Genomic DNA, 23,050 nt, shown 5'->3' on the forward strand with positions numbered 1-23,050 from the left:
TTACACGTACAATGCGTTGGAATCCCTAGATAAGAAAATGAAGCCAGTTTGGATATTGTGTGAGCTTTCTCAGGCTTTGGCTGGGTGAATCACAAAACATTTCTGAGCTTTTTTTCTCGTACAAACCATGCAAACTGACTATGTTACTATACTAGCAGCGGAATAATCAACAAACAGACACAGAGAGTTACTCCACACCAGCAGATGGCCAAATGCATGTCATCCAGCCTCGTCCACATCTAGCTGCTGGTCTACAGGCTGCTGCTGGACGTGACGTTGCCACAGCTTAAATCAGTGCCATCCAGCTGCCTTCTAGGTGGCTCCAACTCACCTCGGGGCATCTCCGGGGGGTCTATGGGTTGTCAGGCACCTTATGTAAGTCTTGACAGAGCATGCTACTGTTCTTTACTGAGGCAGCACACAGTCACGTTTGCGTCCTCACCTGATGTAAGCAGAGCATACTACCTTAAGTTTTGCTGAGGTAGTCATGGCTGCCTGCCTTTGAGTCACTTTCTGCAGCCATTGTGTATTTGTGTGAGCTAACTGAGAATTTCTGATTTCCCAGCCACTGAGAAACTGATAGTATGCACCCTACATGCAGCACTGCATCCTGAATCAGCTATCCCATGGAACTGATGAGCTAGTAGTTTAGTCCCTTTAAACACATAATTACCATCAATCATCACTATCCCAGTAAACGAATGGTGTCGGAAGCAGCCAATGATAGCGAGTCATGTTGCAGTTCAGTGTTGTTCAGCATATTTTTTTTTACTCTTGTGATTCAAGAAAGAGGACTCAGGGATTGATTTGAATGCATGTAGGTGTAACACAAAAGAAACATATTCTGGTCTATACCCACTTAGATGTGAATAGTGTTAATTTCCTGAGGCACAATGCCTTGTGTGCTCATTCGTATCCACAGATCTGTTTTAAGTGTTATAGGCCTGGTCATTATGCCAGAGAATGCAAAGAGAGTGCTTGGTTGGCACTCAGCCATAAGGATTAAGTAGGGTTTGTAAAGTTATAGCATTTATATTAGCGTTAAGTATTTCCGTGCATTTGTACTACTGTTGTAGACACAGGCTTTACAATGAGCAAACTATGGGAGAAAGGGTTGCCATTACAGAGGTGGTTCAGTCTTTGCCAGAGCAAGTGGCTCAAATTAAGGAAGATAACAGAGACTTGTATAGACAGATGCATTAAAAGAGGACAGGGCCTCGCCTATTTTACTAGTACCCATCCTAGGCACTAGGGCCACTACTCCAGTTGCTCCATTCTTGAGTAAAGCAGGATAGGATGTGCTAGCATTTCTGGGCAACCTGTTGACAGCTCTGAAGCCAAGTTATCAACCAGACGGACTGTTGTACTGTAGTGGTCACCCCTCATTTCAGGGTTTTTAGTGAGCATGGAAGTTGAGCAGGTGATGTAGTGACACTAGTGGTGTAGGAGGCCAAGCTCTGGAGCTGGTGAGGACAGATGTTATACACCCTACTTCCTCAGTGAAACAGCATTATCTGGGATCATGTTTATTACTCATGATTTTCACAGTACAGAATGTCTTCTCCAGTGTTGCAGAAGGCACACTGGTTCACACACTTCCATGCTACGAGGGATGCAGGCACAGTGCTGAATTGGCTTCATCTGTTATGTGGGCCAGGGTCCAAAAGTGCTGTCCTACAGACAGCCCAGATAGGAGTCAGCAGGCACAAGTCTACTGTGGCTTCCAGGCTGCTTGTGCAATTCGGCTCAGGACTCTCTAAGAGGGAAGTACTCTTAAGTGAATGCCAACAACATATCATGGATGGCAGGTGTTGTGAAAGCAGAAACTCAGGACCCAGACGACACAGTGTACAGCCAAGGAGGCGATACTCAGGTGTCATGCCCAACAGTTTGGAGGCAGAAGTTTGCACTCACTCACAATGCTTATTTGCCAGGGGAATGCCCAGGCTCACGCTCTTCTTCTTCAATCACAGCAGCGACTGAACAGAAGTCTTCTCTCTGCCGGAGGCTGCACATCATGATTCGCCAGTCAGGTTATTCTGTAACTAGTGAGACTATCCTACCGCCAGAATAAGAAAAAAAAAAAAAAATGGGATGACCAGACACTGAGTCTGAAGCTTCAGAAATGGTTGTATTGGAGCTGGACATAACATCATCACGGCAGATGATGCAGTCATTTGCACTCACTATTTGGAGGTTTCAGTGGACTTGTCCCAACCGTGAAAGCTCAGTTCTTGCCTTTTCCCCCTTGCCTTTGCATGTTCTGTCTCTGCTAGGCACAAAAAGTTGATGCTTTAATTTCTGTCATTCTGCACTGTTTGCGCTTCTTGATTATGGCTCATCTCTGTGTAACAATGTATTATGAGTGGTGCTGTGCCTTTTCCAACATAGCACTGCTTTTGTGCTCCAGATACCAGTTGTGGCACACAATATGAGCTGTACCTGATTCTATAGTGCCCGCACCAAATACTAACATCGTCATGTGCCTGCTGTAATACCTTGTTTCTCAGCAACAGTGGAACTGCTACCAATGGTCCACATTTTGTTGCACCTGGGAATTGGATTTACTGTACAACAGTCCTCCCTCCTTCAAGAAAATCGTCCATAATTTTACTCTGGCGTACCCAGAACAACTGCAACTTACATAGATGACATTGACACCAGTTTATATCATGCAGTCTTACTTAATATCTGAGAGTGAGTTACCTTACTTCTTTCCACTTAAATCTAGGTTTTACGCCCCAATACAGTCAAGATCTAACTCATTCTATCTGCTATAATTTAATTACCGCTATTGGTACAATTCTGTTGCTACTGCTTAGTTATGGCATCAAGCGATTCTATGAGAATCTGGTGCAAAGGTCTAGTTGCTTGGAAAACAATACTCTGGAGTTTAATGGCTAGTTCAGGACTGCACCTTCTACTACCCCTTTGATGAAAAGCAGTAGCATCAGGACTACAATTATTCTTTGAGTTTAATGCCATTGTGCCACCTGAGGGAAGGGAATTTCCACCAATTCCCTGTCTCCTAAAAAATGAGTGCCCACACTATAACACAAATAAGTGGTTTTAACAAATGACCTGCTAATCCCTAACACGTAATACATGTGTAACAGTAGAAAACACAAAATTAATACAATAAGGAACATACAATGCAGCAATATAATTTTATGTACAGCTAGTTTCATGATCTCAGTATGCAGGATGCCTTGTGTGCAATAAAGTGTTGGTGGCGCATTCCTCCTAACCTCCCTTGGTTGTCTACTCTGCAATGGCATTGGTACTGGAATTTGTGGAAAGGTGTTGACTGCACCATCAAACAGTTTTCTTCTACTTATATGTACAACAGAAGCATTAGTTGGTAACTGGATCTTAACATTAAGCAGGAAAGTCATTTCTATGACTTGACATTGACCATTGTATTTCGTTAGACATTTCTTGCTTTTCCCTCTTAGTGTGTAAAAATTGGTAAGCAACATCCACTGGCTGATGCTGAGTAATGGAAGTTAACACACACACTGTCCCAAATGTTCTTGTCTTTCTAGAGCTTTCATATTTGCTCATCTGATGCTCTGTCAAACTTCACACACCATTTTCGTGAACTCCTTTTTCGACTTGACATCAGAACCTAACATAGGTTCTAATATGTCTTAGGGAGATTGCCTTTCCTTCCATATACCACCTCATATGGAGAGAGACCAGTGTTAGTATGGACCTTGGAATTTCATGTGCCAACCACAAACTGGAGATGTGTCCCAGTCTGCATGTTAACATGATGAGTTATTACTCATATCTTCAAAATTGTCCTATGAATGCATTCTGTTCACCCATTTTCTTGCTGATGAAGGTATTTGTCCATAACTTGCGAATTCAAAGAAAATATTATAGCACAGGTGTTTCATCAAATCAGACAAAGAAATTCGTACTTTGGTGAGTCAATAAAGTCAATTATTCACTAATTCCAAAGCAACCTGATGGTCAGGAATTGTTTTCATAGATATAAATTGCGAAAAGTGATAAATGGTCATCAACATACACTTATCACCAGCTGGTGTTCTGTTAAATGGACCTAAAATATCCAACCCTCTTACTTAAAAAGACTTGGATGCCTCTGGCAACTTTTGAAGAAGATTTTTTTTTTTTTTTTTTTTTTTTTTTTGCTAAGAATGACCCATTGCTTGCATGGTACACAGTTTCATACATAGTGATCCACATCACATTTTATTGTCTGCCACCAAAATTTTTCAGCTACCCCCGCCTCGCCCCCCTTCAACACTTGCTCATATACCTGCTGTAATACTTTGTTTCTCAGTGGCAGTGGAACCACTACACATGATCCTCATTTTGTTGACTTGCATAGTAAGCCCTCGTGCATTATAATATGTGGCTGAGACCTAAATATTTGACGGTCTGTGTCATCTACTGCGCTCTTTTCCATTCACTCCCACTTTCGCCAATAGCTTGTAACTTTGCAACCCTGTGGCTCCAGTGTATGAATGACTTCATAGTCGAACTCTCTCAACTGAAGAGCCCTGATTGTTAACATTCTAGAGGATTCCTTCAAACCCAGTTGCCATTTCAGTAAAATGTGGTATGTTAAAACTTCGAATTTCTGCCCATACAGGTAACACTGAAAGTAAGTGATCCCATATAACACTGTTAAAATTTCCTTCTCAGTGGTATAGTAATTGTGTTCCACACTGGGCAGCGTCACGAAGTGTATGCTAAAGGATGCTTCTTACGATCTATATTCTGACCAAGAGCACAATTGCTAATATCACAGGAAAGGATGACTTCCATGTTGAAATTCGGGAGAACCGCTACCTGGTCTTTGGTCAATGCTTTTCTTTTTTTCAACAACTGAAAGTCACACTCACATTTAACTAATTTTCAGAAATAATTACAAAGACCCACTAAAGATTGTAACTGTTTTGTTTTTTGAGGAGTCGAAAATTCAGGAACTACTGACACCAAACAGGGACTGGTTTGTACATCCTCTTCACTAATAATATGGCCGAAGTACTAGACATGAATCTTTGCAAATGACAATTTTCAAAATTTAGCATTATAAGTGCTGCATGTAATCTACTGAATGCTTCTTTCAACCATTTTGCATATTATTCAATATCTTACGAAAAACTATAATATCATCCAGATATACCATGCATTCTTTAGGTTTTAGGCCATGCAAATTCCATCCTACAGTCTTCAGAATGTGGCTGGTGCTTTTCTATACCTAAGTGGCATCCTGCAATGTTGAAAATGTCCGCATGAGATGGAGAAGCTGTTTTAGGTCTGTCCTCTGGGACTACCTCCATCTAGTGGTAACCAGTCTGCAGATCCAGTTAGGAGATGTATTTGAATCTACTTACACCATCAAACATCTGCACAATATTACATATCAGATAGGCGTCAGTGGTGGTTTGAGGATTCGAGTACCTATAGCCACAACAAAAGCGATATTTCTTGGAGATGTCCGTTGAACTTTTTCCAAGACCAAGACCACAGGTGCCTCCCAGTGACTATGCTATGGTTTACTATACACCAGAACATTATTACCTGTCAGTATATGATGTTTGGTAAACAGGATCGGGTGTTGGACCCTGTGCATTAAACAAATACTTAATTGATGGTATATCTTGATGACATAGTTTTTTGGAAGATATTGAAGAACATGCAGTATGGTTGAAAGAAGCATTCAGTCGACTACAGGCAGCACTTATAATGCTAAATATTGAAAAAGGTAATTTGCACAGATTCATGTCAAGTACATCTAAAGTACTTAGGCCATGTTATTAGTAAAGAGGGTTTACAAACCAGTTCCTGTTTGATGTCAGTAGTTCCTGAATTTTTGACTCATTAAACAGCAAAACAGTTACAATCTTTTGTGGGTCTCTGTAATTATTTCTGAAAATTAGTTAAAACTTTGTACAAATTGCTCAACCACTAAATTATTTGCTGAAAAAAGGTGTTAAATTTGAAAGATCACTGGAATGTAAGTGTGCCTTTCAGGTGTTAAAAATTGACCAGAGACCTGGGACTGATTCTCCCCAACTGCAACAAGGAATTCATCCTTTCGTGTGATGCTAGCAATAGTGCTCTTAGTTGCTTTCTCAGTAACACTTCCGTAACTCTCTGGTCACATCCCTGTAAATGACACACTTCGTCTTGTAATGAACTGTCGACAGTGTGCTTGTGGCCTTAGTCATTACATCATAGAGATTACATTTCTGTGTTCTTCATCCAAAATACCCAATGTGGCAATCAGTAAGCCCTTTGGTAGACCTACACTGTCCATGCTGAAATTGTCTGTGCTAACCAGAACCATACATTCACCTTTCACGTTAATTGTGCATGCTACACTTTTGTGCACAAAACATTACTTTGCGACCAACTGCTCATTATGTTCAAGTGGCTCAGCCACACGTAACATCTGCAATAAGTCCATACCTACAGAACACCAGAATAATTTCCCAGTACCTGACAGTATGTTATCAAAGGAACCCATCTTTAGCAGTGAAGACAGTAACAACTTCCTGTTCAGTGGACCTTTCGACAATACCTTACTTGCAGTGATATCGTCCAGTGCAAACAAAGTCTCTCCAACCTCAGCTACAGGGTGAAACAGAAAAACGGGAACATTTCCACAATCCAATAAAACTAGAAGTGATGAAGGAAAGAACTTGAATTCATAGTAATTGAAACCTTACAACTTTGCCATTTACGAAACACTGATGGCATTTATTATTTTTTTAAAATAATGTCCTTTAGATGGTGGTGTCCTGTACAAATACATTTGTGAAATCTGCTTCTAAGATTCCTCATTGACCGCTGCAACATGTCAGCTGGGATACTATGACTTGCATCCTCAGTTCTCTGTTTTAACTCGTCCAGGGTTCTTGGTCGAGTCATGTAGATGTTGCTCTTGAGGTACCCTCCACAAGAAAAAGTCACAAACAGATAAATCTGGCGATCTATGGGTCCAGGGAATGTTACCGAATCATGAGATCACACAGTTTCCAAACAATTCTCACACATATGCCATTGATTGCTGTGCAGTGTGTGATGTCCCTCCGTCCTGTTGAAACCAGGCTTCTTGAACATTTGGAAAGTTGTTCAATGCAGGTGTAACGAAAGTTCGTAACGTCTCCACATAACGACTGGCATTGACAGTTATTGTGTTTTCCTGTTCATTTGCAAAAAAAATGGTCCGATAATCCCATATGATGAAACACTACACCATACTGTCTGTTTACTAGTGTGTAAAGGGTGCTCATGAACATCATTGAGATTTGTGTTTGCCCAGTAACAGTAGTTCTGGTTATTCACATAACCTGTGAGATGAAAATGTGCCTCATCTAACATCTACAACTTGTTTAGAAATTCATTATCATTGTTTATTTTTGTTATCATTTGTTGGCAGAATCATAATCATAACTGGTAATCATTGTCCTTCAATTGTTGCATCATCTGTAGTTTGTATGGATGAAATTTTAAATCAAGATGAAGAATTCTGCAAACACTCTCCTGGGACATTTCAACTACTGCTGCTTGCTTACGGATTGAACGCCATAGGCTCCATAAGACAGACTTACGTACAACATCAGTGTTCGCTGTAGAATGCACACTTCTTGATCATCCTGTTGGTTTCTTCAAAGTTACTAATCCAACATTTTATTGTGTGTTTCGACGGAAATGCATCATGATGTCCTAAATTACAAAAATGTCAAAACTCCCTCTGTGCCGCAACCAAACTACCATTGTTTTTATAAAATATTTTTATGGATAATGCACACTGTTGTCCATTCCACAGATCCATAATTACTGAAATGGCGGACTGTTTACTCGCTATCTATCACAAACCCATAGTGCTGGCACTACTCGTTTCAAACATTCCCGTTATTCTGTGTCATCCTGTATATGCTGCAAAAGATCAATTTTAGCATGATGTTTAGTTAGGAAATCAAACTCAAGAATTGCAGAATGCCCCTCGCCAACCTGTGGCAACACCTCCATGTGCTTGGAAAAAGTCTGAGCCCCAGTGCTGAACTTGAGCAGTGTTGTCCGCAATGAACTTATATCACTTTTACCAACTCCACATAACCTGTAATGTGGAGATCCTAGTCTCTTTCTATGCAAGAGATCTAGTATGACTACTGATATGTGTGCTGTCCTCAACCTACCTATACCCTTTCTCATTCCAACTCGAGCACTACACATCCGTCTATTCAGCCAACACATCTACTAGTCTTTTTCCCCAGCTCTACTTCTCTCTTTTTCTACTTCCCTCCTTTCCCCGCCTCCGCGCAAACATCTCAGTTGCATCTAGCAGCCCTCTTACCCTGTCCCCACCCCATCCCTGAATGGTCCCACAGGAAGCACTTCATCTTCCCACACCCCTACCCTGCTGTCCCTCTCTCTCCCCATGCATGCCACCTGCTTACCCCCACCCCCACATCAGATTACTGCTCCAGTGAGGCACAGTTTCAGTCTGACCACAGTAGCCAGAGACAGGTGTGTGTGTGTGTGTGTGTGTGTGTGTGTGTGTGTGTGTGTGTGTGTGTGTGTTGTACCTCAGAAAAAGGTGATTTGGCCAAAAGTTTAATGCATAGCAATCTTTTCATTGTGCATGTCAGTGACTCCACATCTCCTTTATGTGGTCTGTGCACAAAATTCCAGAACTTTGTCCACACAATTTTTCTACACTTATCTTTTACTTATTGTGCATGGTCTGCTTCGAAATACTCTCCTTCATAATTGATACACTGCTCGCAACGCTGTTTGCACTTCCGAAGCAGTCTTGGTATGCCTCTTGCTGGATCGTGCGAAGTGCCGTCTGCAAATTGTCTTTTATGTTGTCTATTGTTGCAAAGCTTCATCCTTTCAACAGGATTTTCAACTTTGAAGGGAAAAAAGTCTGCAGGGGCCAGATCTTGAGAGTACAAAGGATGAGGCAGCACAGTAATTTTGTTTTTTGTGCAATAGTCATGCACCAACAGGACTGAATGTGTGGGTGTGTTGTTATAATGCAAGACCCGTGTATTGGATCACCACATTTCAGGCTGTTTCCTTCTCACATTTTCTCACAGGTATCACAACACGTCCTGATAGTACCACCGATTAACAGTTTGTGACCGTGGCACAAATTCATGATGAACTAATCCTTCAAAGTAAAAGAAAACTGTCAGCATGGCTTTTACATTTGACCTGCCTGACCTGATGAGCTTTTTTTTTTGTCTTGGAGAACCCTTCCGACCCACTGTGAAGATTGAATACTCGTCTCAACATCATAACCATAGACCCACCTCTCATCACCCTCATCACCAGTAATGATTTCTTTAGGAAACATCTCATTCTCATTTGTGCGATCCAAAAGCTCTTCATAGATTGCGATTGCGAGGCAAAGGTCTTTCTGATGTTGACTCATGAGCCGTGGGACGAACACGATAAATTCCAAAATGCTATGTCAGGATTTCATGACATGATACAACTGTAATGTTACATTCTTCTGAAATCTCTGTCAGTCAGTCTTCATTGACATCCCAGACATGAGTGTCATTGGTAGACACTGAAGGGCATCCTGAATGAGGGTCATCTTTAACTTCTGTCCGGTCATTATTAAACCATGTGAACCATTTGTAATACCAAGTACAGCTTAAGCAATCATCGCCATAGGCTTCCTGCATCTTTTGGTGTGTCCCTGTAAAGGTTTTCTTGAGTTTCATGCAAAATTTAATGCAGACTTGCTCCTCTAACTCTGCCATCTCAAAATTCGCAAACTCTACGACATGAAGTTCTACTCAGTTCAGCTCTGAAGTAATTAACAGACTTTCAGCAATGAAAATTCCAGCAGTTACACATTAAACACAGGTGTGTGCAGCAATGCCAACTGCAATTCAGTCCGACACACCTTTGATGCGAAATTATGAATGTTCTGGAATTTTTGAAGAGACCTTTATATGGTGAGTAGCAGTCTATACATTTCAGAATCAGACAAGGTATATGATTGCAATGAATACTTCTTCGCCAAATTCAATGTGTCATTCTCAATGGACAGATGTTATTAGTATGATGTACCTTTTCACATCAACATATCATCTGCCTAATCCCACAATCAGGCCTACTTCATTTTTAACCACTTACCCATCCTATTTTAACCTATGTGCATTGCATTTCTATTGCTCTGACATCACGATGATGCAATATCCACTCCTCAAACACCAACAAAAACTTACTTGCCAAAAATCTGTAACACCCAAGCCTTTTTCCTAAATGAATCTTTCTTCTAATGCTATAACATCTGCATATTTCCCTGTCCCTGCAACAAAATGGTTACCTCCCACCCAATAGCCAGAGGCAGAGTTGCAATTGGATCCCTTGAAACATCCATACTGTATACACTGCCTGAAAAAAAGGGGAGGGGGGAGGAGGGGAAGCACTCGGTTGAATGTCAAAGTAGCTTTGTACATGTACAAAACACCAAAGGGTCTGTAAACGATTACTCTCTATGACAGATAGAGTGGCCACCAGACTGCATTAATGTTGTTCATGTTCATTGTTGTTTCCAGGCATGAAAGGGTGTATATAAGTGGCATCAACAGCAGCACATACTGAGTGATCACTGTGAAGGACACAGAGATGCCCCATAGACATGTGAGATAACATTCTCAACATGTGACAGAGTTTGAAAGGAGCCTCACTGTAGATATTAAATTTGGCCAGCTGGTCAAACTGCACAATATTCTGATATGTAAGATGTTCGGATGCACCATTGGCCCAATGTTGGACTGCATGGGAATCTGAGTGCAGGCTTATTCGTCATCAAGATTGTGGTCAATGATGTCAGACCAGCATAAGGGAGGGTCACCGTATTCTGTACAAAGCACATCGTAACCCTCCACATCTGTGCCTGTCATCCGAGAACAAGTAATAGACTCCCTGCAACAGTCTGTATCATCCGAAACCTCTGGTCAGAGACTAGCAGCAGCCAAACAATAGAATTACAATCCCACATGTAGGCTGCCATTGACACCACAACACAAATGGCCGTGGTTTCAATGGTGCCATGACCAGGAAGTATGGACTGCTGATAAATGGTATCACATTGTGTTTAGTGATGAATCGTGGTTCTACGCTACCTCAGATGACCATCATAGGTGACTATGGTGGTGACCTAGGGAGAGTTCCCATTCTTCCAAGTTTTTGGAGAGTCTCAGTGATGATCCTACTGGTATCATTGTGTGGAGAGCCATCTGGTATGACTTCACTTCACAATGTGTAGTAATTAGGGTAACTCTGGTGGTACAATGGTATGTCACAGGCATGCGGCAAATTCATGTGTTACCCCTCATGCAACAGTATCATAGCACCACTTTTTCAAAAGGACAACGATTGTCCATACATAGCATGTGTTTCTACAACAGTCTACATGATGCTAAGGTTTTCCCATGGCCAGCAAGATCTCCAGATTGGTCCCCAATAGAACATGTATGGGACCAGCGTGGTCATCAACTCCATCTCAACACCAGTATCTGGGATTTCAAGGACCTGTTACAACAGTTTTGGTGAGCTTGCCTCAGGAGTGGATATAATGGATTTTGACACCCGTCCCAACTGAATTAGTGCCAAAACAGGCCATAGGGGGTTGCAACGTCATACTGATAAGTGGGCTTATACTGCCAAGTTCATTGTACATTTTATTCAGTCTTGTAATATCTGAAGTAACATTACATACCCTCTCAACGTATGAAGTTTCATTTTGTTGCCCCCCCCCCCCTTTCCCCTCCTCTGCTGGGTGCTTCACATTTTTGTCAGGCAATGTATTTCACTACTACAGCAGTCATCCCATTTCATTCAGTTTCTTCACCCAAATTAACCAGTCCTTCTTCACATATATTATTGGTGCCATCCTCTATATGCACATATCTATCGAAGCTTAACCTAAATAGTAGCACCAATTTATCACCTCACTTTCTGGTGCCATATTCCCTTCATGAAGCCATGGCAGTGCTTGAAATGGTCCCATAAATGATGTCCCAATTACATTTGCTAGTCTACTAATTGGAAGTTCACACAACATAATCCTGAAGAGGGACACTAGCCTTTTAAGTAGTTTCAGGGGCAACAGTCTGAATCATTGACTGATTGGCCTTGTAACACTAACCAAACAGCCTTGCTGTGCTGTTACTGCAAATGGCTGAAAGCAAGGGGAAACTACAGCCGTAATTTTTCCCGAGGGCATGCAGCTTTACTGTATAGTTAAATGATGATGGCGTCCTCTTGGGTAAAATATTCCTGAGGTAAAATATCCTCCATTCGGATCTCCGGGCGGAGACTACTCAGGACGACATCGTCATCAGGAGAAAGAAAACTGGCATTCTACAGATGGGAGCATGGAATGTCAGATCCCTTAATCGGGCAGGTAGGTTAGAAAATTTAAAAAGGGAAATGGATGGGTTACAGATAGATATAGTGGGAATTAGTGAAGTTTGGTGGCAGGAGGAACAAGGCTTCTGGTCAGGTGAATACAGCATTATAAATACAAAATCTAATAGGGGTAATGCAGGAGTTGGTTTAATAGTGAATAAAACAAAAGGAGTGCGGGTAACCTACTACAAACAGTGTAGTGAATGCATTATTGTGGCCAAGATAGACACGAAGCCCATGCCTACCACAGTAGTACGCCGGCCGTGGTGGTCTCGCGGTTCTAGGCGCGCAGTCTGGAACCGTGCGACTGCTACGGTCGCAGGTTCGAATCCTGCCTCGGGCATGGCTGTGTGTGATGTCCTTAGGTTAGTTAGGTTTAAGTAGTTCTAAGTTCTAGGGGACTGATGACCACAGCAGTTGAGTCCCGTAGTGCTCAGAGCCATTACCACAGTAGTACAAGTTTATGTGCCAACTAGCTCTGCAGAAGACGAAGAGATCAATGAAATGTATGATGAGATAAAAGAAATTATTCAGATAGTGAAGGGAGACAAAAATTTAATAGTCATGGGTGACTGGAATTCGATAGTAGGAAAAGGAAGAGAAGGAAACACAGTCAGTGAATAAGGAATGAAATAGGAAGCTGCCTGGTAGAATTTTGCACAGAGCATAACTTAATCATAGCTAACACTTGGTTCAACAATCATGAAAGAAGGTTGTATACATGGACAAGACCTGGAGATATTGGAAGGTTTCAGATATATTTTATAATGGTAAGACAGAAATTTAGGAACCAGGTTTTAAATTGTAAGAAATTTCCAGTGGCAGATGTGGACTCTGACCACAATCGATTGGTTATGAACTGTAGATTAAAACTGAAGAAACTGCAAAAAGGTGGAAATTTAAGGAGATGGTACCTGGATAATCTGACAGAACCAGAGGTTGTAGAGAGTTTCAGGGAGAGCATTAGGGAACGATTGACAAGAATGGGAGAAAGAAATATGGTGGAGAGGTGAAACAGTGAAGGCAGCAGAGGATCAAGTAGGTGAAAAGACGAGGTCTAGTAGGAATCCTTGGGTAACAGAAGATATATTGAATTTAATTGATGAAAGGAGAAAATATAAAAATACAGTGAATGAACCAGGCAAAAAGGAATACAAATTTCTCAATAATGAGATCAACAGAAAATGCAAAATGGTTAAGAAGGGATGGCTAGAGGACAAATGTAAGGATGTAGAGGCATATATCACTAGCGGTAAGATACATACTGCCTACAGGAAAATTAATGACACGTTTGGAGAAAAGAGGACTACTTGTATGAATATCAAGAGCTCAGATGGAAACCCCATTGTAAGCAAAGAAGGGAAAGCAGAAAGGTGGAAGGAGTATATAGAGGGTCTATACAAGGGTGGTGTACTTGAGGACAATGTTATGGAAATGTAAGAGGATGTAGATGAAGATGAAATGGGAGATACGATACTATGTGAAGAGTTTGACAGAGCACTGAAAGACCTAAGTTAAAACAATGCCCCGGGAGTAGACAACATTCCATTAGAACTACTGATGGCCTTGGGAGAGACAGTCCTGACAAAACTCTGCCATCTGGTGAGCAAGATGTATGAGACAGGCGAAATACCCTCAGACTTCAAGAAGAATATAATAATTCCAATCCCAGAGAAAGCAGGCGTTTACAGTTTAATAAGTCACGGCTGCAAAATACTACCACGAATTCTTTACAGACGATTGGAAAAACTGGTAGAAACCGACCTTGGGGAAGATCAGTTTAGATTCGGTAGAAATGTTGGAATACTTGAGGCAATACTGACCCTATGACTTATCTTAGAAGATAGATTAAGGAATGGAAAATCTATGTTTCTAGCATTTGTAGACCTAGAGAAAGCTTTTGACAATGTTTACTGGAATACTCTCTTTCAAATTCGGAAGGTGGCAGGGGTAAAATACATGGAGCAAAAGGCTATTTACAATTTGTACAGAAACCAGATGGCAATTAGAAGAGTCGAGGGGCATGAAAGGGAAGCAGTGGTTGGGAAGGGAGTGAGACAGGGTTGTAGCCTATCCCCGATGTTATTCAATCTGTATATTGAGCAAGCAGTAAAGAAAGCAAAAGAAAACTTCAGAGTAGGAATTAAAATCCATGAAGAAGAAATAAAAACTTTGAGGTTTGCCGATAACATTGTAATTCTGTCAGAGACAGCAAAGGACCTGGAAGAGCAGTTGTGAACGGAATGGACAGTGTTTTGAAAGGATTATATACGATGATCATCAACAAAAGCAAAATTAGGCTAATGGAATGAAGTCAAATTAAATCGGGTGATTCTGAGGAAATTAGATTAGGAAATTAGACACTTAAAGTAGTAAATGAGTTTTGCTATTTGGGGAGCAAAATAACTGATGACGGTCAAAATGGAGAGGATATAAAATGTACACTGGAAGTGGCAAGGAAAGTGTTTCTGAAGAAGAGAAATTTTTTAACATCGAGTATAGATTTAAATGTCAGGAAGTCATTTCTGAAAGTATTTTTATTGAGTGTAGCCACGTATGGAAGTGAAACAGGGACTATAAATAGTTTAGACAAGAAGAGAATAGAAGCTTTCGAAATGTGGTGCTACAGAAGAATGCTGAATATTAGATGGGTAGATCACATAACTAATGAGGAGGTATTGAATAGAATTGAGGAGAAGAGAAATTTGTGGCACTCTTTGAGTAGAAGAAGGTATTGTTTGGTAGGACATGTTCTGATGCGTGCCCAATTTAGTATTGGAGGGCAGCATGAAGGGTAAAAATCATAGAGGGGGACCAAGAGATGAAGACACTATGCAGATTCAGAAGGATGTAGGCTGCAGTAGGTACTGGGAGATGAAGAAGCTTGCACAGGATAGAGTAGCATGGAGAGCTGCATCAAACCAGTCTCTGGACTGAAGACCACAACAACAACAATCCAGCTTTCAATCCCAGCGTATGTTCCTCACTGCCAAACCCACATTCCTCACTGCCAAGCTCAACCCCACAATACTTCACCATATTAGTCCAAGACTACAATACTACCAATTTGAATATGATATTGCAGTGCCTGAGTCGTTTCAAAGTGCAATGTTCACACATGCATGCATGTCTGAAATAACAGGCACTGAGGTGACTGCAGCACTTACGAAATTCATGAAGGGTATTTGCAGTTGTGAACATGGCAACCATCAGCTGTATAAAGGAATGACAACATTAAAAATCGTATCTAGATTTTCCACTTCTCGCAAGTGGCCGCCTTACCATTAGGCTATGTGAGCATGACTCACAGCCAGATGACGTATGGGAGTTTGGGTCTGGCTGTGAGTCATGTTCAGATAGGCCTAATGGCAAGGCAATTGCTTGTGATAATTGCAAAATCTGGATTTGAGTCCCAGTCTGGCACAAATTTTTGTTGTCGTCATTCCATTATACAGCGGATTGTTGTTCGTATTTGCTACTGTGAATACATTTTATGCCATCAGTTTGAATGTACACTCCTGGAAATGGAAAAAAGAACACATTGACACCGGTGTGTCAGACCCACCATACTTGCTCCGGACACTGCGAGAGGGCTGTACAAGCAATGATCACACGCACGGCACAGTGGACACACCAGGAACTGCGGTGTTGGCCGTCGAATGGCGCTAGCTGCGCAGCATTTGTGCACCGCCGCCGTCAGTGTCAGCCAGTTTGCCGTGGCATACGGAGCTCCATCGCAGTCTTTAACACTGGTAGCATGCCGCGACAGTGTGGACGTGAACCGTATGTGCAGTTGACGGACTTTGAGCGAGGGCGTATAGTGGGCATGCGGGAGGCCGGGTGGACGTACCGCCGAATTGCTCAACACTTGGGGCGTGAGGTCTCCACAGTACATCGATGTTGTCACCAGTGGTCGGCGGAAGGTGCACGTGCCCGTCGACCTGGGACCGGACCGCAGCGACGCACGGATGCACGCCAAGACCGTAGGATCCTACGCAGTGCCGTAGGGGACTGCACCACCACTTCCCAGCAAATTAGGGACACTGTTGCTCCTGGGGTATCGGCGAGGACCATTCGCAACCATCTCCATGAATCTGGGCTACGGTCCCGCACACCGTTAGGCCGTCTTCCACTCACGCCCCAACATCGTTCAGCCCGCGTCCAGTGGTGTCGCGACAGGTGTGAATGGAGGGACGAATGGAGACGTGTCGTCTTCAGCGATGAGAGTCGCTTCTGCCTTGGTGCCAATGATGGTCGTATGCGTGTTTGGCGCTGTGCAGGTGAGCGCCACAATCAGGACTGCATACGACCGAGGCACACAGGGCCAACACCCGGCATCATGGTGTGGGGAGCGATCTCCTACACTGGCCGTACACCACTGGTGATCGTCGAGGGGACACTGAATAGTGCACGGTACATCCAAACCGTCATCGAACCCATCGTTCTACCATTCCTAGACCAGCAAGGGAACTTGCTGTTCCAACAGGACAATGCACGTCCACATGTATCCCGTGCCACCCAACGTGCTCTAGAAGGTGTAAGTCAACTACCCTGGCCAGCAAGATCTCCGGATCTGTCCCCCATTGAGCATGTTTGGAACTGGATGAAGCGTCGTCTCACGCGGTCTGCACGTCCAGCACGAACGCTGGTCCAACTGAGGCGCCAGGTGGAAATGGCATGGCAAGCCGTTCCACAGGACTACATCCAGCATCTCTACGATTGTCTCCATGGGAGAATAGCAGCCTGCATTGCTGCGAAAGGTGGATATACACTGTACTAGTGCCGACATTGTGCATGCTCTGTTGCCTGTGTCTATGTGCCTGTGGTTCTGTCAGTGTGATCATGTGATGTATCTGACCCCAGGAATGTGTCAATAAAGTTTCCCCTTCCTGGGACAATGAATTCACGGTGTTCTTATTTCAATTTCCAGGAGTGTATATGAGGAGTATATCCACATCCACACTGGAAAATTCCCCGTTAGGCTCAAAACCTCTTAAGATACAGCCAACGTTTATTTCTCCCAGCTGGCTCTACTGCTCCATTGTGCACACCCATGAGTTGGACAACCTGAGGTGACAGAGGGAATTACAGAGAAATATCTACAATTTACTAATGAATAAAATACATTTCTCAAATGCTAGGCTGTGACAGTAGGTAAAATATACTATATCATCTGTCTATATATCAAGAATGAGAGAGATATTTTTAGATGCAGTGTAGGGTGTACTGTATTTTTTGCTAAGTTCATCAATATGTTATATCATTGTATCTTATTATCTATATGCACACCAAAGAATTTTCACACTAATATTCATATAGCACATGACCAATAATAAGTGTGTGTTTGTCACATGACTACTATTTTATCTGCCATCTGCAAAATTTAAAAAAGTGACCTGTCTTTTAGGGTTATTTTCAGGTATGTAGCTAGTCCTTTGTTTTTGTGATCCTCCAGAAAGTACAGTTACCTCATTCCACTGATGGCATCACTGCTCACTTCCTGTCTTTACAAAATGATGTTTTGACAGGCATTAAAGAACACATCTATGCATTCACAGTTCTGAATTATGATGGAACAGGCACTGCAGTGACTACAGCCATCATGAAAGATATAAAATGTATTCACAGTTGCAAATACGGCCTACCATCAGCTGCATAATGGAATGACAACAACGAAAATTTGTGCCAGACCGGGACTCGAACCCAGATTTCCCACTTATCGCGAGTGGTCGCGTTACCATTTGTCTATCTGTGCGTGCCTCATGGCCAGACCCTAACTTCCATATGACATCTACAATGTGTCCACAACCTGTACTCGTACATCCATTATGTACATTCCCATACAGGGGAGACATTTTACTTGAAAGTTGCTCAGCCGGTGTTGGCAGATAGCTACGATATTGCAGTGGCTGTGTTGTTCCAAAGTATGATGCAGAGTTCCTTTGGACATGCATACATGCATGCATGTATGTCTGAAAGGAACTTTGCATCGAAATTTGGACTTTCAGCTAAAAGGTTTCCCCTGTATGGGAATGTACATAATGGATGTACGAGTATGGGTTGTGAACACATGGTTGACGACGTACAGAAACTTGGATCTGGCTATGAGACATGCATGGATAGCCAAATGGTGAGGCTACCGCTCGCAATAAGTGGGAAATCTGGGTTTGAGTCCCGGTCTGGTCCAGATTGATCTATTTGGAGCAACAGTCAGTACAGATACAGTATATGCTGTGAAATATTGCAAAGATGGAAAAGTTTCAGTATTAGTGATCTATGACCAGGCACATACCTCTATGAGAACACAACTTCTTTAAGAGTTGTTGTTAGATCAGCAACACTGGCATACAGACTTGACCCCACGTAACTCCTCCACCTGGTTCCAGAGATGAAGATGTAATTGAAAGAGAGACACCTTATCAGAGGCAGGAAGATAATAACGTACATGCATGCCAAAACAATAATTGTGCGTGTGCGTGTGCGTGTGTGTGTGTGTATGCTTATGCACGGTGAGCCAATTCAGTGATGCAGAAGTGTGGTGGGTTGGTTGTTGCATGGTTGGGTGAATTAGTGGGTGCAGGTGCATGAATGATATACATTTTGGTTTGCAGACAAATATTGCTTTTTTACTGAAGCTTACCATGATGTATTATAGTTGAAAATCAGCTGTTATTTTCACTCATTGTTCTGCATTGGAAACTATAACTGTGGCTTTCCCTCTTTTTTCTGGTGGTCAGTTGTAATTATTTAATACATACACAACTTTACATTATTGAATAGCAATCTTTTAATACTTATATTTTAAATAGCTCATAGTCACAATTCTAGCCATATCTGATTAATTCATTCACTCTGAGCAAATCCTTACATTAACTGAGTACTTTCTGTTGGAATAACCAGCTCTACTGCTCCAAAAAAACTTTTTTTTTAATCTTTGAAACAGTTTGAAAATTGCAGCTAAACCATAGAACTGTATGAAAAGCATTATTATTTGGTTTACGACAGCAATTTCTTACAATTGTGTAAAAGGTTTAGATCAGCTTAGAACACACAAATAAATGCAGAATTTATTTTTTAATTTATTGTCATTTATTTTTTAATCCAGACTTTTAATGACTAGTACATTACATTTTAAACACGTAAAGTAACAGATGATACAAATACTTCACAAACACACACACCGACATAATACATCTTGCAAATCATTCAGCAAGCTACCAAACAAATAAATATGTGTGGATGAAATACATATACCAATATACATTTTTCAATGAACAAATGAATATTAATGAAAACAATTGAACGTTGATGAGGTATTAACTCAGGTATTAACATGTACTGTTACAGATCAAGTCAACCTCTGACAGTTCTTCAACTTTTAATACTGAGATGTAGTTTCTAAATGCAAGAATTAAAAATATGTATGCTACGGTCATAAAAATCTTGAACCTGTAATGATTAAAATTTTCGTGCACAAAAAAAAACTGGCAGATAATTCCAGAGATTCAGGAGAAACATGAAACATAGAATTCAATATCCAGCTCTTTCAAAAAGTTTTAAAATACACATATCAAATGTATGTCAATTTCTCTGAAGAATTTGTTTCAAAACATTAAATAAGACATCAGTTGTTACCTGTGAGCTTTTTTCCGCATTTGTCACAATGTAACAACATTAGTGAACATCTAGGAATTATCACAGATAGAACGTCACAGCAATCAGAATTACACAAAGTCCCTAAGAATACATGAAGACTCATTCAAAAAGAGTATTTCTTTCAGACAAATGTTCTTGGAAAAGGTTAGTTTCCTATCAGTAACTACTGGAACAGTTTTGAAAATAAGTGAGAGTACAGTTCTCTTGCAATGGTCGCATTACAGTTTTCATATAATCATGCTTACATTAACACACACAATGTACAGAATGAATAATAAAAATTTTCAATTTGACAATTACTTTCTTCATCACTTGTGGAAATTTACATGTAAGTTATATTTAGCTCATCCCATGCTTCATCAAATGGATCACTAGTTTCATAGCTATTTCATTGTAGGTTCCATATAAAATAATATTGTCATCACATCAGTTACATTCAGAATGAAATGTTCTATGTTCTTTATAACTGAGCAAAAATTCACATCAATAACTTATGCAAAATGAAATGATCTGTGTTCTTTTTAATTGAGCAAAAATGTGCACTCTACCACTAATGCTAATTAATTAAAAGTATTTTAATACTGGGCTTAAGAAATGTCATGGGTACAAATGCAGTTTAATCTTTCATCATACTAATCAGAAAGTTTAAGCATAAAGATATTTTAGTTTCATGAATAACAGTTTGGTAACATTTATAGAGAGATGTCACATTCACTCATGAGATACAAATCTACAGTGAATTTCTGCTCCAATAAAGCACTGTTTTCCTAATTGTTTACATATAGGGATTTTCTTATTTGAGAGAAAGAAATATTTAAGATCTCTGTTAACAATTTTGAAGGTTTACTATGAAATAGTACCAAGAAGCTTTACAATTTCCTGCTGGGTTGAATACGCAATAAATGTATGTAACGGATTACTTTTCCAGGTATTTGTTTTTATGGCTGATGAAGGTGATTTATATCACCAGTACCACTTGTAATCTTAATTTGGCAAATGAAGCAAATGTTGATAGCTGTTTCCTAGAAAAAATGATGTTATATATTCTTCACAGCTCTGTGTATCAACATAGAAAATCAATATATTTTAAGAGTATGAGAAATAAGTCTGACTGTTCAGCTGTCCTAAAGATACAACAGCAAGCTGCACACACCTTTTCTTTTTTTTACTTAAAAAAGTGTACAAAAATTGCATGTAGATTCTTACAATAGTGCATGGAGTGAAATAAATTGGATTTCTTGGACAACAAACAGAAACAGCTCTTCATGGCATATAATATCAACATAGACTCTGTATATGTGACTCTATACTTTATGATCAGTCTTGTAGGGCTTCACTTGCTTGAAATATGGAAATTCAAGAACTGAAAGTGAACAAACAACAAATATCTGTGTAGCTTCCCTGTTTGTAACAAGTCGACCATGTTACGTAAAAATTGGTGGAAAATAAAATGTAATAAATTTTAAGTCTATGTAAAGTAAAATGGGAAAAACTCAACCAAACTCACAACATGAACTTAAAGGAAACAATTATGAATCATCTCATTTACAGACAAATTTGTAAATTAGGTGTGATAAATTTGTGCTTATAAGGAAAGATGTGAATACAAATAGTAGTCATATACCAAATATTGAAGGTATATTGTTTTGTAGTGGTTTCTTTTTGCAAGAAAGAGAATATGTCAATGAGCACCAGATGCACTGACATATTTCAAAAAATAACCATTCAAGTTCCAATAAAAACACACAGAAAATATATATGTTTTATGTATGTATATATATATATATATATATATGCAAGGAATTCTTCACTTTGCTTTTATATTACGAACTAACTTCAAAAAATATACAAGAATCACAGTGTAAATTCCACTTTAGAGTGTACTTCTGTCTCAAAACTTAAGGAATTACTATACAATAATTATTCTTAATTTACAATATGTTGTAAGACAGATTAAACAATCAGTTACATGCACAAGTGGAAAATCGTATGTCACATGTATCTCTTGTAACTACTTTATTATCATGCAATACAGAGGCATGTGCAAATGCTGCAATTTGTCTGGAATTTAATAGGAGACCAGTAATTCCATGAGTTTCTAGACAGCTAATGGACTGGACGAAAAAATTGTTGCGTATTGCAGCATGGGAGTCACAACCATAAATATTTGTGAATGTTGTGTTCTGCAATGGGTACACTAAATGCACCACGACAATACCCAAAAATAAAGCAATGAACACTACTTAATTGACAGTCTTTTAATACTAAAGGGATAAATGTTGCATTCAAGTAGACTGCTAAGAACTTGAAATTATTTTGTTACATCACACTTGTAAGCTATTGTTATCATTTTGTAATAAAATTTTTCACGATTTTTGACAAGTATCACATTTAATGCTAGTTTTTTTATAGATCATTTAGCAATAATGAGAGTCTGCAACTGTCTTTCCTACATGTAATATTCTTGGAAATGATTTGTCAAAATTCTATAACTAGAGTGTAACCACAAAAACAGTGTCTGTCCTTTTCTTACAGAATGTTGTCCTAACAACGGCCTATGTCAGTCTTGTTTTCTCCAGACAACAGGGAATTCATAGATTTAAGAATTTTTGCAGATACCAAAAAAGAAATCTGTATGTATAGTGATAATTTTTGAAACAATAATTGGTATGAGTGTCAATTTTTTTGTCAAGTTAAAAAGTCCCCTGTGTTTTGCTTGCATGTTGATTTACATGTTATTTAGGGCACTAGGTTCTTAACAATAAGTCCGTAGTTCCACAAAACAGTGGATGTGTGATTGAGGAATCCACAAACAAAAGTTTTGTTACAACATTGGAGAAAAGAGCAACCAAGAGACAGGTAGTATTGGCACAAGGGTGTGGAACACGCATTGTGGGCAGAAGATGAGCTGTCATTGGCTAAAGTAAATTCAGGGAGAATTAGAAACTTGCTTAATTCCACATAAATG

Source organism: Schistocerca nitens, chromosome 3 (genome assembly GCF_023898315.1).
Source record: "Schistocerca nitens isolate TAMUIC-IGC-003100 chromosome 3, iqSchNite1.1, whole genome shotgun sequence".
Taxonomy (NCBI): Eukaryota; Metazoa; Arthropoda; class Insecta; order Orthoptera; family Acrididae; genus Schistocerca; species Schistocerca nitens.